We start from the raw sequence: 6,050 nt of genomic DNA, 5'->3' as shown, positions 1-6,050 counted from the left end.
AGGTTTGGATGGACCACTGGACTGCCAAGTGTAGAAAAAGCCTTGTACAGTATAACAATCTGTGGGTAGAAGGTGAAGCGTGGCCAGGGTGCCCATGTTGGCACCACAGCCCTACATCAACATATGCAGCGGCACCATAAAGTGGCTGGGAGAGCCGTGGCTCCATTGTGGTGGTCCAGCCTGCCGCAGCAACCGTTGCATCACCCAGTGGCACGCACCCCATTGCAGGTAGTCAGGGCTCCAACACCTCAGCTGAAGGAAGCTGTGTGTCCTTCCCATCATCTGCTGGTTGTGATGCTTCTCCTCCTCCTCCTAGTCAGTTATCGCATCAGCAATCGATCACCAAAGCGATTTTGAAGAGACAACAGTATGCATACACTCATCCATTGGTGCAGAAGCAGAACGTGCTCCTATCAAAGTTGCCGGTGCTGCAGTCACTCTCTTTCCAAGTGGTGGACTCTACGCCTTTCCAAGAACTGATGGCTTGTGCCGAGCCGAGGTGGAAAGTCCCAAGCCGTCATTTCTTTGACAAAAACTCAGTACCAGCCCTGCACAAATATGTAGAACAGAAGAGGTGGGCCAGTCCTTGAGCCTATCGGTGTCTGCCAAAGTGCACGGCAGAACTGACGTGTGGAGCTGTAACTACGGTCAAGGACAATATATGTCCTTTACGGCCCACTGGGTGAATGTGGTTCCTGCCCAGACACACCAGCAACTGGGCCAGGTGATGCCGTTTCCGCCTCCATGTTTGAGACCTATAGTAAAACCTGATCCAGCAAGTGGTGGCATACTTAGTACACCCTGCCACCAGTCTTCAAAGTTCTGCTGGACTGCTGGACAGCCAAACTGGATTTGTGGTTGAGTTTGCCGTGGAAAAGCTGTCCTGCCTGGCCAGTAGTAGGGTGGCACCAGAGCGGGTGTTTAGTGTGGCGGGGGCCATAGTTACCCTAATGAGAACCCAGTCCACCCAAAACTTGGAGAGACTGACCTTTGTGAAGATGAATCAGGCATGGATCAACCAGGATTTCCACCCATCAGTGCCTGATGCAGCGGATTAAATCACCCATGCTGCCTCACCCAAACCTTAACAAAAGAGACCGGTTTCTTCTGGCTAACTGCCTCAGCTACAATTCTGATGATGCCTCACATCTGAGGCCAAGTGCTCCTTCTTACAGCCACCATAGTCAGCCACCTCTCTACTCTGTGGCCTCCTGATGCCGCTGCCACCTCCACCTTATGTCACCTTGCCACTCTGTGGCCTCCTCATGCTGCTGCCACCTCCACCTTATGTCACCTTGTCACTCTGTGGCCTCCTCATGCTGCTGTCACCTCCACCTTATGTCACCTTGTCACTCTGTGGCCTCCTCATGCTGCTGCCACCTCCACCTTATGTCACCTTGCCACTCTGTGGCCTCCTCATGCTGCTGCCACCTCCACCTTATGTCACCTTGTCACTCTGTGGCCTCCTCATGCTGCTGCCACCTCCACCTTATGTCACCTTGTCACTCTGTGGCCTCCTCATGCTGCTGCCACCTCCACCTTATGTCACCTTGTCACTCTGTGGCCTCCTCATGCTGCTGCCACCTCCACCTTATGTCACCTTGCCACTCTGTGGCCTCCTCATGTTACTGCTACTCAACACTATGTCACTTCTCAAGCTGTTCCCTCCCTCCCCACTCCATGACTGGGCCACTGTTTTGCCTTTTTGACCTGGTTGACATCATTATTTATTTGACCCTTCTTCTCATCTGTCAATAGAAGCAAAATGAGACACACAATGAATCCTGTCTGTGTAGCACCTATAAGGCCTGTATGGTCCCATCAGAATTGGCTTATGGTTTGGTCGCCAAAAGCAGGAGTGGGTACAAAACACAGAAGACCTGCAAATATCTCATTCACGTGTCATCTCTGCTTTGGATCCTGTTTATTTTTGGTATCAGCAATACTAATGGATTACTGACCAAACCCTGCCCGAGAGAAGGCGGATGCTCAAGAGATAGGATCCATTTTTTTTTTTTTTTTTGGGGGGGGGTTATTGTTCTGACAGATCAGAGGAAGGGCACAATAATCAGTGACATCAACACAAACACAAACTTACTGCAAACACCCTCTGCACTCTGTCGGGGGGGGGCGCTACTTATATAAGCGTTTACTAGAACGGGTTCTGTGGGATCAGCAGGTGAGGTGTAAAAGGAGGGCGCTCTTTCACGCTACAGTAGGATCTTGAGCCTTTGCACTTTTCTTTATACCTGGCACGAACATCGACGTGTAAGGGTGAGTTCACACTATTGTTAGTTGGTCAGTTTTGGCCCCGTAACTGGTCAAAAAATTGTGAGGTGTGGAGCGGTTCTAAGAGCAATGTCTATCACGTGCGTGTCGTACTGACTCACTGTATTGTTTCACTACCACAACAGACACCCCATGTGTGTTACTGCAAGGCACAGTGCTCTGCACCTATAATATACTATATACACCACCATATATACTATACTATATACACCACTATACAGGTTCTCTGCAGTCAGGAAATAGCTGGTTTTTAATGCGATTCACCGCAAATTAATTCAGATCAAATTGTTATGGAAAATTTGTCGAAGCAGCCAAATTGAAGTTTAGAAACATTCGCTCATCTCTAGTTGTAGTATATGTTGGTCAGGCCTTACTGTAGTCATACAGCCGTTCCAGAAATGGTCCCACAAAACTCCCATTCACTACTATGTTAAAAGTTCCTGTTGCAATTTTCCATTGGGGACAGCAGATGGCAAACTTCAACATACTTCATATCATGGATGACGCCTCAACGTCTGTAGATCAGCCTGTCTATGAAGGGGCACATGTTTAAAGCCATTATTTAGTTGTATAAAATTGAATGATAACAGTTCATAGTGCGAAGTGTTTCATAGGTGGCCACCTCCTTTCTCAGGCATATGCAGTGTACAACCCAGTAGAGGAGACCGGGAAGTGAGAGTAAAGATGACACAGGCTGTGCCACCTGCTTGGCCGGAGACGCTTTCCAGGGCTGCACGTAGCTAAGGGGGGTCCTGCAGCACTACCTGATGGTGGAGATAGTGTTATGTGTTCCCCGGGCACTTCTAGTTTGGCAGGGGCGGATCCAGGGCCGGGCGAGCCGGGCAACCCGCTTAGCGGGGCCCCGCGGCGCGGCCGGGACCTAACAAAATGGTCCCGGTCGGCATGTCCCGATTCCAACTGAGCTCAGCGTTAAAGCAGGAGCTGACAGCTCCTGCTTTAAACGCCTATGTATTCAGCTCATCGGCGGTAGGACGCCGATGAGCTGAATGCATAGGCGTTTAAAGCAGGAGCTGTCACAGCTCAGCTCCTGCTTTAATGCTGAGCTCCGGCATTTGTAGCCGCGATGTGATGACGTCATCACATCGCGGCTACAATATGTGTATGAGGGAGAGAGCTGCGGGGGAACGAGGAATGGTGAGTGTGTGTGTATGTGAGAACGTGAGAACGGCATGACACTGGGGCAGATGGAGGGGGAGAACGGCATGACACTGGGGCAGATGGAGGGGGAGAACGGCATGACACTGGGGAAGATAGAGGGGGAAGAACGGCATGGCACTGGGGCAGATGAAGGGGGGGGGAACAGCATGACACTGGAGCAGATGAAGGGGGAGAGAACAGCATGGCACTGGGGCAGATGAAGGGGGAGAGAACAGCATGACACTGGGGCAGATGAAGGGGGAGAGAACAGCATCACACTGGGGCAGATGAAGGGGGGGAGAATAGCATGACACTGGGGCAGATGGAGGGGGAGAACGGCATGACACTGGGGCAGATGGAGGGGGAGAACGGCATGGAACTGGGACAGATAGAGGGGGAGAGAACAGCATGACACTGGGGCAGATGGAGGGGGGGGAGAACAGCATGACACTGGGGCAGATGGAGGGGGGGGAGAACAGCATGGCACTGGGGCAGATGAAGGGGGGGAGAACAGCATGGCACTGGGACAGATAGAGGGGGAGAGAACAGCATGACACTGGGGCAGATGGAGGGGGGAGAACGGCATGACACTGGGGCAGATGGAGGGGGGAGAACGGCATGACACTGGGGCAGATAGAGGGGGGAGAACGGCATGACACTGGGGCAGATGGTGTTAGGAGTATTTAGGTTCATTGCTTTCTATTTTTCTTACCTGGGGAGTTTTTGGCTGCTCAGTGTCTGGGGTGGCATCCTGGCGCTGCGGGGTTGTCCTGTCGTGGGTATTGGTGCACACCTTCTGACTTGCACGTGCGCACTGATGGTAGGCAGCTTTATCTCCTGGTTGATTAGTCTGTCCTCCCATTTGCACCTGGGAGGAGTGGTCTCTACTCTGTATTTAAACCCATGCCTCCCATGGTTCTGTGCTGAGTGTCACTTTTACAGAGCTAGGCCTTAGCAGGAGGAGTAGGTGGTTATCTGGGATAGAGGAAGTTCCGTGGTTGGTTTTTGGGAGGTTTGGGTGAACGAGTTGGTTTGTGTGTTTTCCCTTCTGTGTTCACCAATCCTCCCTCTGTGTATAATTGACTGTGTGAGTGAATTGCCTTATCCTTTGATTTCTACTCAGTTTCCCTGTGTTTGTTTCCTAGTGTATGGTTCCTTCCCATATTGGTTTGGGGGAATCCTTTCCCACATTTTTCCTGTGTGCTGCTTGTGTTGTTAGTCAGCGCACACCCTTGTCAGTCCCTGTCAGTAGCAGCTTCACTTGTTCGTTAGGGGTGACCCCCTTTAGTCTCCAGTCCCTAGAGATCTTATAGGGCATTCCTTCTCCCACTTCCCTCTAGGCCTACGGTATCAGTGAGAGAGGAGCTGTCGGGGTCAGGCTTAGCCTGAGTACAGCCGACCCACACCCGTGAGGCAGGGACCGGGATAGCTAGTGGGAGTAGTGCAGGGCAAGATTTCCTACTGCTATACCTTAGCCCCGTTGCAGCTACCTGGACTGACATAACAGATGGAGGGGGGGAGAACAGCATGACACTGGGGCAGATGGAGGGGGGGAGAACAGCATGACACTGGGGCAGATGAAGGGGGGAGAATGGCATGACACTGGGGCAGATGAAGGGGGGAGAACGGCATGACACTGGGGCAGATGGAGGGGGAGAACGGCATGGCACTGGGACAGATAGAGGGGGAGAAAACAGCATGACACCGGGGCAGATGAAGGGGGGGAGAACAGCATGACAATGGGGCAAATGAAGGGGGAGAGAACAGCATGACATGGGCAGATGAAGGGGGGAGAATGGCATGACACTGGGGCAGATGAAGGGGGGAGAACGGCTTGACACTGGGGCAAATGAAGGGGGGGGAGAACGGCATGACACTGAAGCAGATGAAGGGGGGATGGCATGACATTGGGGCAGATGAAGGGGGGAGAATGGCATGACACTGGGGCAAATGAAGGGGGGGGGGAGAACGGCATGACACTGGGGCAGATGAAGGGGGGGAGAACGGCATGACACTGGGGCAAATGAAGGGGGGAGAACGGTATGACACTGGAGCAGATGAAGGGGGGAGAATGGCATGACACTGGGGCAGAGACGGGGGGAAATGAAACTGTGGGCAGATAAAGGGGGAGAATGGCATGACACTGGGGACAGAGATAGAGGGGGGGACATGAAACTAGGGGTAGATGAAGGGTGTATATGAAAATGGGGGAGAGAATGAGGGGGGACATATAATTTACGGGTGACTGTAGGAGGATTATACTGTGTGGAATCACATGAAAATTGAATGAGAATGGGTGGAGTCAACATAAAAGTGGGCGGGGCCTAATTTGCTGCGGCGCGCGCAGTGCGCCGCATGTTTTGTTCCCTCTTTCTAGTCTTCAACAGTTGGGAAGTACAGGTTAGAAGTGCGAGACCCCCCAGTAAGTAGGGCCCCGCCAAAGTCAATTGCCCAGGGCCCCGCAAACCCTGGATCCGCCACTGTAGTTTGGAGAGGGGACCTCTCCTAGCTGAGCCGGTGTGATGGTGTTCAGATGGGCCCTTAGTGTTGATGCAGGCATGACTCAGGAGTCCAGTGTTGCAGGGTAAACCAAAAAATCTTTT

This window comes from Leptodactylus fuscus, chromosome 5 (genome assembly GCF_031893055.1).
Source record: "Leptodactylus fuscus isolate aLepFus1 chromosome 5, aLepFus1.hap2, whole genome shotgun sequence".
Taxonomy (NCBI): domain Eukaryota; kingdom Metazoa; phylum Chordata; class Amphibia; order Anura; family Leptodactylidae; genus Leptodactylus; species Leptodactylus fuscus.
The sequence above is the reverse complement of the archived record's forward strand: the minus strand, read 5'-3'. Positions refer to the sequence as shown.